This window comes from Salmo salar, chromosome ssa21 (assembly GCF_905237065.1).
Source record: "Salmo salar chromosome ssa21, Ssal_v3.1, whole genome shotgun sequence".
NCBI lineage: Eukaryota > Metazoa > Chordata > Actinopteri > Salmoniformes > Salmonidae > Salmo > Salmo salar.
The window spans coordinates 39,031,490-39,045,070 of record NC_059462.1 but is presented as its reverse complement, the minus strand read 5'-3'; the positions used below and the strand labels follow the sequence as shown (position 1 = coordinate 39,045,070).

At 39.5% G+C, this 13,581-nt stretch overlaps 1 pseudogene; it reads left to right on the top strand.

The window, feature by feature from the left end:
- Nucleotides 1-11,609, top strand: part of LOC106582301 (low-density lipoprotein receptor-related protein 1B-like) — a 407,952-nt pseudogene extending 396,343 nt beyond the window's left edge.
- The last annotated feature ends 1,972 nt before the right edge of the window (nucleotides 11,610-13,581 follow it).

Genomic DNA, 13,581 nt, shown 5'->3' with positions numbered 1-13,581 from the left:
CCTCTGGGACACTAAATGGTCCACTCATTCAAAGTGGTCTTACTCCCTCATTTTTCATTATACAAGCCTGAAACAATTTCTAAAGACTGTTGACATCTAGTGGAAGCCATAGGAAGTGCAATGTGAGTCCTAAATCAATGGATACTGTAATGGCATTCAATAGAAAGCTAGAAAAATAAAAAAATCCCACTTCCTGGAATGATTTTCCTCAGGTTTTCGCCTGCCATATCAGTTCTGTTATACTCACATACATTATTTTAACAGTTTTGGAAACTTTAGAGTGTTTTCTATATGCATATCCTAGCTTCTGGGCCTGAGTAGCAGGCAGTTTACTTTTCATCCAGAGGTGAAAATAGTGCCCCCTACCCTAATGAAGTTAAAGGTCTTGCTCACATCGGCTACAGAGAGCGTGATCACACAGTCGTCCTGAACAACTGGTGCTCTCATGCATACTTCAATGTTGCTTTCCTCGAAGTGAGTCTAAAAGGCATTTAAGCTGCTCCAGAGCGCTCAGGACCTGACTGGGACAAAGGTTAATCTTCCAACAGGACAATGACATCCAACCTGACAGAGCTTGAGAGGATCTGCAGAAAAAAAGGGGAAAACTCCCCAAATACAGGTGTGCCAAACTTGTAGTATCATACCCATGAAAACTCGAGGCTGTAGTCTCTGCCAAAGGTGCATCAACAATGTACTGAGTAAAGGGTCTGAATACTTATGTAAATGTGATGTTTCAGTTTTTATTTTTCCTAAATTAGCAAACATTTCTAAAAACCTGTTTTTGCTTTGTCATTATGAAGTAATGTGTTTAAATTGATAAGGAGAAAAAAAACAATTTAATCAATTATAGAATAAGGCTCTAACGTAACTAAATGTGGAAAAAGTCAAGGGGTCTGAATACTTTCCAAAGGCACTGTATAATGCTTTTCATAAGACATTTAGTTTAGGCCTAATTATCGTCAACATTGTGGTCTCAAAATCCTGGCACATGGGCAACATCAGACCTCCAAGTCACAATATGCTTGTTACTGAAATTATGAGTAATTCCTATCAGAATCTTGTCAGAGGAAGGATAGACAACAGTTGGAATATTTTATCACCCACAACCTACACTAAGCGTGACTGCTATGGTGAACTACTTAATAACTAGACTACCTAAACCATCTAAACTGGAACAACCATCTCAGTAACGGGTACAATAAGTCCAACCCCTTACAGATTGCATTAGTTTTTGGAAATGTTTAGTTATTTATCTTTTTATAGTATAAGATCAATTAATCAATCAATGTGCATGAGGAAACATATATTTTAAAACAACCTATTCTAAAAATCAGTTAGCAGAAATGAACTCGAGTAACAACACCACCCGATTGAAAAGCTTTCTTGAATCAAATGTCCTGTTCAGTTGGGAAGAAATGTAGAAATGTAGATAAGGTAGCAGACATTCAGTGCCAAGCCGCACTGCTCACTTAACCTGGAAGCTAGCCGCACCAATGTGTCGGAGGAAACACCGTACAACTGGCAACCGAAGTCAACATGCCCGGCCCGCCACAAGGAGTCACTACAGCGCGATGGGACAAGGACATCCTGGCAGGCCAAACTCTCCCCTAACCCGGACGACGCTGGGCCAATTGTGTGCCGCCTCATGGGTCTCCCGATCAGCTGTGACACAGCACGGGATCGAACCCAGGTCTGTAGTGACACCTCCACTGCAATGCAGTGCCTTAGACTGCTGTGCCACTCAGTAAAACCTCAAATCACATTTTATGACTAAATTCATTCTAAACCAGTTGATGGGGAAGTAAACACTAGTGTTTAAAATCTGAACACTTGGGAGATATAGGTGTTCTCCTGGTTGAAAACTGACTGTAAAAAGCTGACTATATTCAAATAAAATAAAATGTATCATGGTTAATATTGGATTCTAAACACCTGCGTTTAAGATGAGAACACTTACTGGCAAATCTAAATGCCTAATGTTGAAGTTTTAAACACTGACGTTTAGGTTATAAACATGTCACATGTTTCATGGTTTTACAGTGTAGAGCTAATGCTTGATGTACTGTAGTTGAATAGTCTTCCATCTAAAGATTTTACCGATGTATTTTCTATGGTTAAAGTTTTTATTTCTTTTATTTAACCTTTATTTAATTAGGCAAGTCAGTTAAGAACAAATTCTTATTTACAATGACGGCCTTCCAAAAGGTGAAAGGTTTTGTCCAATATACGTTTTGTCCAAATATTGGACAAAACACAAATCACGACAACAGAGACAACACTACATAAAGAGAGACCTAAAGACAATAAATTGCATTTACAAATCACAGATTCAAATATTTCAATGCATTTGACAACAGAAAATAGGCCTTAATCACTACGGATAATCCGTAGTCTTGCATTTCCAAACAATGTAAGAAAGACATAAACCGTGGGCCAACCATCAGTGACACCACCTTTCCTCTATTTTCCTCCAGCTGTACTAATGGCAGGATAGCACCCAGCTGTAAACTATGTGATGGCTACTGTTACAACGGAGGTACCTGCCACCTGGACCCTGACACCAACCTACCCTTCTGTCAGTAAGTACAGTAACTACTAGCAACAGCCCGGAATAACAATAGCCTAAGAATGTTCTCTATTTGTACTTTATTCTTTCTTTGTTCTTCATTACCATTCAGTTATGCCAGGAAGGCTGGCCTATAAAGGAACCAAAACTCATTGGTATTTTATTCTAATGATTGATTTTTGAAAATAAGTGGGGAGTTGTTTTTCTTTTTTCTTTTTTTACACAGGGCTAAGATCCTAAGTAAAGAGAATGTTTGACACCAGTGGATGCAGGCCATGTCATAGCAGGAGGCAGGATGTTAGGGCTCAATAAGAGAATGAGTCACACCTGGCTGTGGATATAGATCTTTAGAAAGCTAGCCCTCTGTGGCAGAGTAGAAGTAATACAGCTCTGCGTGGGGTACAGCTACAGACATTGGAAGGTAACTGAAACTACTGAAACATTACTGTTCAGAACATATCACACTGTTCTTTTGTCAGTGTGTTTCTTCTCGGTGGTAGGTTTCAGGAGAACAATTTTGTATTTTGATCTTCAGTGGTAAGGACAGTGTTACACACGCTATGAGCAGCAGGAACTCAATGGCATTGACTGGTAGAGGACAATAGATTGGCTCTCAGAGACCTGTGGGAATCATCCAGGAAAGAGAATGCTCTGCGCTTCTGGTAGTCCACAAATATTAATTTCAGCTCTGCTATTATCAGGTGTGGTTAAATGTTAAAGACCTCCCTACAAAGATGATTGGAAATCCATCTGAAAAGACGAACCTTGTTGCTCTATCTTTTTACTGTCCCATTGTCCATTCAATTAAATGTGTGGCCGTGACTGGCACGATTCAAGGGATATAATCAATTTCTATGCAAATGATCCCATCTCTTTTTCCACACGGTTAACAGATCTAGAGAATGTGGTTTATTCATTGGGGCGGCAGCGTAGCCTAGTGGTTAGAGCGTTGGACTAGTAACCGAAAGGATCGAATCCCCGAGCTGAAAAGGTACAAATCTGTCGTTCTGCCCCTGAACAAGGCAGTTAACCCACTGTTCCTAGGCCGTCATTGAAAATAAGAATTTGTTCTTAACTGACTTGCCTAGTTAAATAAAGGTCAAATAAATTGGCTGCGAGGCATAGAGATTTGGTGCGATGATGGATATGTCTGTGTCAAGAAATCATAATGTTTGACCTTAAACTATAACAGAGTAAATTACTATCTCATCCAAGCCACCCCAGAAACTCCACAAGCAGAAATATCATTGAGATGGTAATTAGCAGAAAACTGTCTTAAAGGTCTAAGGGATTTTCAAAACTGATCAGTGTGTTCCGCCAGTAAATATTCTACATGTATATAAACATAAAGTGGGCATTACAATTGTTTTGATGAATTATCAAGATCAACATGTTCCTAACTAATCAGAATTTGCTTATGTTTGTTATTTTTCTGTATTGAAATGTTTCTGTTCATTTTGTTTAAATACTGTAAATAAGCTTGCGAATTTATAACAACATTCTGAAAATGTATATATTTTTTCCTCAATGGATATAGCTGTCATTAGTTTATTTAGCTAAACATAACGTTTCTACTGTAGTTTAGTTTAGATTACTTTATTCATCATGAATGATACAAACAAACAAAAAATATTTTAGAACAAATCTATGAAGTATTTTGTTTGTTGCCATGTTGAAAGGTTTCCATCTGCCTATACAATACCTAGCCTGGTTGTTTTTATCGCTATCACTCCACCACACTGTTTTACAGCTGCACGTCAGGGTTCAAGAACCAACGTTGTGATGAGCTGGCCAACCCATGTGATTACTTCTGTCAGAATGAGGGGATGTGCACTATCACTGCCCTTAACAAACCCCGCTGCAAGTAGGTCCCTTCCTACATCACTTCCTGTGGCTGTTCCAGAGGTCTCACCCTCCCACCTCTCGTCATTCAGCTCCATTTCGGCCAATATGATGCTCTATATGGCTGTTCCAGCGGTCTCACCCTCCACCCTCTCATCATTCAGCTTCATTTCAGTCAGTTTGATGGTCTATATAACACTTTCCCACCTCTAAAAGAGTATTTACTCCCTCTTCAACTAACTGCTAACCAACTGCATGTCATACAGCCCGAGCTGACATGCCCTTCGAGTGACATTCAAGTGCTGTCTGATTGTGAATATAGGGGATCTGTTGTCATCAATGCATGTTTGGTGATTCATTTTGCAATGTGTTAAGAGACAGAAAATCTGGAGTTGGGATTGCATGGTCTCTGCTGTAGCTCTGAAATAAATCCATTCACAAGCATGTCAGGGATTATGCTGTTTTTTTTCTCTTTTTTCTTTTATTTCACCTTTATTTAACCAGGTAGGCCAATTGAGAACAAGTTCTCATTTACAACTGCGACCTGGCCAAGATAAAGCAAAGCAATGCGACACAGACAACAACACAGAGTTACACATGGAATAAACAAACGTACAGTCAATAACACAATTGAAAAAAAGTCTATATACAGTGTGTGCAAATGTCGTGAGGAGGTAAGGCAATAAATAGGCCATAGTAGTGAAGTAATTACAATTTAGCAAATTAGCACTGGAGTGATAGATGTGCAGATGATGATGTGCAGGTAGAAATACTGGTGTGCAAAAGAGCAAAAAAGTAAATGCAAACAATATGGGGATGAGGTAGGTAGATTGGATGGGCTATTTACAGATGGGTTGTGTACAGCTGCAGTGATCGGTTAGCTGCTCAGATAGCTGATGTTTAAAGTTAGTGAGGGAGATATAAGTTGTTGGCTTTGGGGATGACCAGTGAAATATACCTGCTGGATCTCGTGCTACGGGTGGGTGTTGTTATCGTGACCAGTGAGCTGAGATAAGGCGGAGCTTTACCTAGTAAAGACTTATAGATGACCTGGAGCCAGTGGCTCTGGCGACGAATATGTAGCGAGGGCCAGCCGACGAGAGCATACAGGTCGCAGTGGTGGGTGGTATATGAGGCTTTGGTGACGAAACAGATGGCACTGTGATAGACTACATCCAGTTTGCTGAGTAGAGTGTTGGAGGCTATTTTGTAAATGACTTTGCCGAAGTCGAGGATCGGTAGGATAGTCAGTTTTACGAGGGTATGTTTACGGGGGTATGTTTAAATAGATTACAAACCCTTTTACAGATCCGCTCATCAGTTGCTTATCAGATCTTACCTAGTATTTTCCCTAACAATATTTTATTTGATATTTTACCCATCAGAAAGGATGATTAATTTGTAACCCCCCCTCCATTAAAATGCATGATTGTTTGTGCTGTGACATTCTTTCCATAAGGGAATGATTCATTGTCTATATGCGTGGTATGCAATTCTTATTTCTGATCATTTGGTGTTGTGATTCTTGGAGTGCATGTAATTTAGTCTAATTTCATTCCTTCCATCACCAAACAGTTGCAGTGTTCAGATCGCTCATGCTTTACATACACCTCAGCGTCAATCATGCCCAATAGGAAATCACCTCCTAACTAGTCATTCATTACTCCCATTGGATCCCATCCAAACAACAAACCAGATGACTCCATATTGTCATACTGTTTTCTGCTGAATATTCATCCTGTTAATCTACTCACTATGTTTTCTAACCAGCACTACTTTTAGATGTCTTCTATCCAAAAAGGGTTTCTCTAAGAAAATCTGTAAAAATGTTATCCATGGTTGAGTGTCTGTTCCCATAGCACTCGTTTTATGTGTTGATTAAGGTAGAGACAGCTAAAGACTATGGTTGTTTTCTCCTCTCTGATTGGTCTGTTCCAGGTGTTCAGTCAATTGGGCAGGCACACAGTGTGAAAGGCCCGCCCCCAAGAGCAGCAGATCAGACAACACCAGTGGAGGTGAGTGCAGAATTCAAATGACTCACCCAGTGTCATACACGGCTTACTACCCATCCTCTAGTTAGCCTTATTGTTGTGGTCAGATGGATTGTCTACTACTGTAATATATACCCCCATCTGCTTTGGCTGTTCAAGAAAGCTCATTGGATGACATTTTACGTACGTTATTATCCAGAGCAACTTAGAGGAGCAACTAGGGTTAAGTGCGTTGCTCGAAGGGCACATGAGCAGATTTTTCACCTAGTCGGTTCTGGGATTTAAACCAGCAACCTTTCAGTTACTGACCCAACGCTCTTAACCACTAGGCTACATGTTAACTCTTGTAATGAGACTGTGATAACGCTAACAGCAATCCAAAATGCTTAAGCAGTTTCATCCTTTCTCTTCTCTGTTTCAGGGAGCATAGCCATTATCGTGCCTCTGGTCCTGCTGGTGATCTTGATCACAACGGTGGTGGCAGGCATTTTCATCTGCAAAAGAAGGCAGAGGTACACTATGTTAAGCCTAATAAGTAACTATGCTGGCTGGTGTGTCCTGTGATATGTGTATAAGTGTATTGCATGTGTTGTGATTTAGATTTTGTGATCACCAGACACATTTTCATATGTGACAATAAAGTGTTAAAATCAATTGAAATGTTGATGTGGCTGGTGATCTCAGGTACAAGCCAGGTCACCTGTGATACAAGTCAGTATTCAACATCCGTGTCTGAGGATGTCTGGCGATGACATGGAAACCGACCGCTAGGGGAAACCGTGAGCACTGTTACCTTCAAGTAGATTTCGGTTTTGCTAGGGTGTTGTGGACAGGGATGGCGGATGTGTGTAAGCACCTGCCTCTGATTCCAAAGGTTGCAAATTGAAATCCAGCGATAGAAAGTTGTGCTTGTTTTAAGCCTATTCCAAACCTTAACCCTTAACCATTCAGAGTTAATGCCTAACCTTAAGATTTCAGAGTTTTTTTCCTAAACTTAACCCTAACCTTAAATATTCGGTTAAGGTTAAGGCCTAAACTTAACCTTAAACACTTTGAAATTTGACATTTGGAACAACTTCGAAATTTGACGTTTGAGAAACATGGATGAACGTCTAATGCTAACGTGAGACTGTGATAGCTAGTTGCAGGTACTGTACAACATACCACAAATGATCTTATGTTAATGAGTGTTAGTTGTCCTCCTCCTCCCAGGGGGAAGAGGGTGACGAGGCAGCCCATGACGAATGGAGGGATCAACGTGGAGATAGGAAATCCTACCTACAACATGTATGAGGTCGATCACGACAACCATGCAGATGCTGGCAGCCTTCTGCGACCAAACTTTACACTGGATCCTCATAAGGTTTGTATTGGAAGACTATGTACAAAATCCACCATTCTTTTTGTGCGTAATAACATTTTATGCAAAAACTCTGTTTGGTTGAATATTGTAAGAGTGTACTGCAAAGGAAAATCTTTTTGTGTTTCTATATTTATTTGGGATAATATAATTTACAGAGACACAACATTGTACTCTCATCTGTTAATCCATCAGTATGCAACCATCATCCATCCATTATTGGTATCATAGTCATGTAATCAGTAGTGTGATTAACAAAATGAGGCTTTAGCATCTCCTCATGTGGCATACTAAATACAATTTCTACCAGACTTTCTGTCCACGGTATGATCTGATATAGATGTTTAGTTACATTAACAGATGGAGCACAAACCTCAGGTATGTGGAGAGAAACATTATTCAGGCGCTCTGTACCAAGGGAACATTTTATCTTCTGTTGATTCATTTTCTTCATGGGCCTCAACACGCACTAACGCCCCGAATACCAAATAAATCATAACAGCTTTACTGATCTATCTTGTTATCTAACTTGCCTGCTACCACTTCAAGCTTAATGCGTTTGCTTCTCGCCATGCCAACTTTGACATCTGGTAGTGTCAGTCCCACCTGGATCCCTTTGCATTAGAAAGGTAGAGGCTGACTGAATCACAAGTAGCTAACTCCACTATAGCGTTTCTTTATCATATCAGTGAATACTGTAGGTGCCATGGTTTTTGTTGAATTTGAATCCTCAATCTAAGTTCTAAAACCAAATATGGATGGACAATTGTTGATCTCATTTTCTAATGATCACATAATTTTGAGTTCCTCACTGATGTTGATATATAATAGATTTTCAGTTGGATTATATCCATATACACTTGTGGTAAAGTGTACAGTATGTTGGTTGAGAACAGGTTGGCCTTGTGGCATGGTGAACATTGGCAGAACTTGTGTGTTGCAGGGCTGGTGTGTGAAGTCCAGTGACCCTCGCACCCTGGGCATACATACTGTTCCCAAGGAGGTGATACCTGGACAGGTGATTTCTCCCATCCTTCCCCTTAGTTTAGACAACCAACCTCTTACAGGGGAAGGCATGCTGTTATGCCGTTCACTATAGAAGGAACAGACATGAGCTGTAGAACGTTTGTAAATCTCTTTTGGAAGGAAACCCGCGGACTTGTCAATTAAAAGGAAGCTGAATGACACTTTTAGTGCATTTTTGTGGTTTTAGATATGATTAAATTAATCTTGAAGTATTTAAAAAGGAAAAGTATTGTTGCACTTGTCAAATTTACCTCTTCTGAATGTATGCTACAACCAATTTGGATAAAACATCCCGTTGGAAAATATCATTGTTAATTTAATGCATATTATGAGTAAACCCTGCGACTGCACATGTAATTCTGTTACTTGGGCTAATGTGCATGAGCTATATCCTTCTTTTTTTCCTGCTACCTTGCAATAACAACCTTAGTCTTAGCTGTGTTCTTAATCTTTAACCTTCTCTAACATAAACATAGAAATGCCAAAGTCGTCTGTTGTCTCTGTGTCGAGAAATAATATTGCAATACTGTGTGTATTGCAGTGCAACATATCAGAAACCTTTTTTTAAAGGGATACTTCGGGATTTTGGCAAAAAAAAGGCCCTTTATCTACTTCCCCAGAGTCAGTTGAACTTGTGGATACCATTTTCGTCTCTGCATGCAGTTTGAAGTAAGTTGCTAACTAGCGCTAGCACAATTGCTAACAAGCTTTAGTGGAAGTTTTTCTTTGAGTGGAAGTCTATGGGTATCTACAAGCATGCTATCAGATACCCATAGAAGTCCAGTCATTGCGCAATGCTAGTTAGCATTGGCTCACGGAACTACCTCTAACTTCCTTCATACTGGACACAGAAACATAACAATGGTATCCACAAGCTCATCTGACTCTGGGGAAGTAGACAAAGGGCATATTGCCAAAATCCTGAAGTATCCTTTTAAGTCACAGTAAGTTATAGTAAGTTACAGATGATATTGTCATCATACAGGGCACCAGATTACGTAGGGTATTTTCCTATGCATTGTTGAGAACTGTGCTAATATGATGTGCCTGTCAAATATCTAACAGCATTTTTACTTCCTCAATGCAGCCCTTGAACTATTCCAACCCAGTGTATGCAAAGATCTACCTTGACGGACAGAACTGTCGCAAACCGGTCATCAACATAGACGAAAGGAGAGGGCTACTCCCAAAGAAACTAGAGGGGACAATTCGCGAAACCGCCGCATAGCCTGACTACACTTTCTACTCCTTTTATACGACAGTGTACAAATGTATAAAAACAAGGAAAATAAGAATTTTCTATTTCCTATCAGGCTCCTGTCCTCTCGGTTAGGTTTGTTGGTTTTTAGCATCAGCATTACCTCTTCAGTTGTGTGCTGAACACTTTGATTTAAAAAAATGTGTTTCCGTTGTTTGCTTTCTGTTTGTCGAACATTTGTTATACAGCACTATTTAGTATATACTGAATGACACTGAAGTAAAGCTGCTGATTTGCAAAAAAACTTAACACCGGTACTCTTCTGTTGTAAACAAACGTCAAGATCGATACAGTACTTATTTCTGAACCTGTATATGTCTGTCTCTTGTTAGGCCGAGATTTAATCAGATCAAGCGTTAACCGGCGATAGCCGACACCCACTTAGCTGATGTTTTGTCGGAGGTGGAACTGTGTTGAATCTGAAATCGGTGAGCAGCTTCTCTTGTGATCATTGTCACGAAGCCAAATCCATCCCATTCGTTTTAGAAGTTCAGAACGAGAAAGTGTAGGCTATGTGGAAATAATGACCTTCAAATTAATCATCATTAAAAAAAATTATGAAGGTAGTCCATCAGCCTCACATTCCAGTGTTTGAACTTGTAAACAAGGTTGCATGGGATTTCTCTTCATTTGACTCTGTGCAGCCAATGGCAATGTCCGCTTTGGTGTCGATTGTGGATTTGACAGTGCTCACGCAGATTCACCTCAGACACTGTCAAAATATCAGCTATGCAGATGTTGGCTAAAACGGATCTAATTGAATTGGGGCCTCAGTGGAACCAACAACGTGTTATTTTGGTGCAGTATACAGATCTAAAGCAGGTTTATATATATCATCTTATAAAACAATAACAATTTGAGATTGGTCAAAGTTTTATGTGCCATGGTTTCCATTGTCATTGATTTCCTCAGAACAAAAACTGTTAATCTTCACAATAACATGTTATAATTTCATGGCTTCATACCTGAGCAATGAAGCTTATTTTCTGTCTTTGTGTTTGTATCGTTTGATTCAGCCAAGATGGAAACAATCCAGAAGTGGCCAAGGTTAGTTTTAAGAGGATTATTTTCCGTTAACCATCTAATTCAGTTCTTTACAGTATTATATCATCATGTTCATGTAATAATTCCAAACATATATATTTGCTCTGCTACAAATAGAAGATATTTTACTGAGGTAACTGAAATGTATATTCCATCTAAGATGTTCTGTTTGGATCACAGAAATTATTGAAAATCAACATGAACGTTATGAGAACAGAATCAGACATCCGTATTTTTGTAGGTCTCTTGTTCCAACAACATATCTGTATCAACTTTCCAGCATAAGGATGTGAACACGGAAAAGGATTTAACACGACTCTATGGCTACAAAGTTACTTTAGATAATTATAAAGATACTTTCTGTCACTTTCAGAAAAGGAAAGACGATAGATATAACACATTTTATAATTTTGTATTTGATTTGTATGTTGTTTGGCTGCTTGTATTTTGAAGAAATGTATTAAATGTAAGTACTTTTATATAAAATGTAAATCAATATAAAATAAAGGGGGTGAATTTCCATTTCAAAATAATTCTTTGGGTTTCTGAAATCTCAGCTTAATAATGGCGCTAACATCAGACTTCAACACGATACAGCTAGTGCTTAAGCAAGACACCTGTTGGAACATTTCCCTTAACTCACATGAAGGGATTTTAGTGACAGAGCTGTCATATTTCTAGGGTTTGATTGGTCCATGACCTAACAAGTCAATCACCAGCTGTGACATCTTATCTGTGGTATGAAACAGGCTCAAAGGACAGGAGGATTAGTGTGTGTGTATGTGTGAGTGTGTGTGTGAAGGCTAAGTGCATTCATTACCTCCAACGATGAACACTCCATCAACGCCCGCCACACAGCACACTGAATGGTAATTCAGTCCCTTGGAGTTATAACACAACGGCCGATTATCTGCACCCCTCTGTGTTTCACCTGCTCCGTCACCATGGCAACTGCACTACCAAGAGGGAGGACAGACCGACTGACTGCTCTTTGTCCAGTGCTGCTCCCAGTTCCGTCCCCTGGCATTTTCCTCCCCTGCTATCAACATGAATCTGTACAGTAAAGTGCTGCTATGGGGGGGGGCTGTTATTTGATGTGGCTAAACTCTGGCTTATCTCCAGATTCTGAGAGGATTTGCGTCTCACTGCTATCATTAGGAGACAGACATTTTATAGGTACTATAATGTATATTGAATGAGTCACATCAATCAGGTCGTTTTATGAATTAATTTATTACAAGTGCCATGTTATGTCACTGTAGCTACCCTATATCTTCTACCTGTCAACAGTATGTTGCTGATGTGGTTTAAATTACATGCCTTGAGATGTTGTCTTTTGACAACAGTTGAATGATTTAGAGAACTGCTAAGATATTATAAATACATTTAGCATATTTGATAACCTGTCAATTGTACATTGGTGATGAGGTCTTCATGGCACACTTTGAGAAAACAACTGTTGAATGTTTAGCTACACAAGTGTCAAACATGACAATACATTGTGTTTACCTTGAGGATTTAATTACCTGTCGATTAGATTGTATTATGGTAAAGTGGGTTACATTACACGCCTGCTTTGAGAATAAATAAAATGGTCTCTGAACTTTTAACTACAAAAAACATTGCAAACTGAAAACAGTACTATATTTCTGACCTTGTGTAAATGTAAATTGTATGTTGCTGAAGTGTGTTACAGTACATGACATCCATTGAGAAGGAAGACAACTGTTGAATGGTTACTGAAGATACAAACTGTTGAATGCTTAGCTACAAATTGTCAGAACATGTCTGTATTTGTGACCTTGAGGAGTGAACGGTGATAGCCATACTGATGGTGTGGTGGTGATGAGTGTGTCTGAGTGATCTATTGATTAATGCAGCAGGGTGTTTGATGAAACCAAACTGATTGCACTGCTGTGAGTCTAGCCACCTTATCAAGTTCAGTCTGATGAGCAATTACCTGCACTATATCTTATTCATGTCTTTTCCTCAATGTTGGATTTGATACTCCAGGAGTGTGAATAGAGTTGATGAACAGTAAAGATACTTATTAGAGTTATTTACTTAGACAGTGGATAGTCCTCCCCATGTCTGGCGGGCTACTCTCTGTCCAATTTGTGATTTGAATCAGAATAGAGGACAGTAGTTCGACACAGCTTGGTGCACTCCATCTGAAGTGTATGTAGTCCTGCCTCCAGTATTACTGAAAGAACAACTGAGATGAGGTATGAACATAGGTCTCCTGTCTACAATGATACTAAACCCAGCAGAAGTATGATATACTTGTGCTGTGGAAATACATCTGAGGAGGAAAGCTCTCACAGTCCCACTCAGTTAGCCTATAAAGTGCAATAAAGGAAAGGGAGAAAAATGGAAATTGAACAACAAACCCAGAGCTCTCAGGATCCCTGTCCCCCTCCCCTCACCTTGATCTATTTTCCACTTAGCAAGCATCATCATACTCCCGCATAAACATACTCCTGCTCTTATTGAT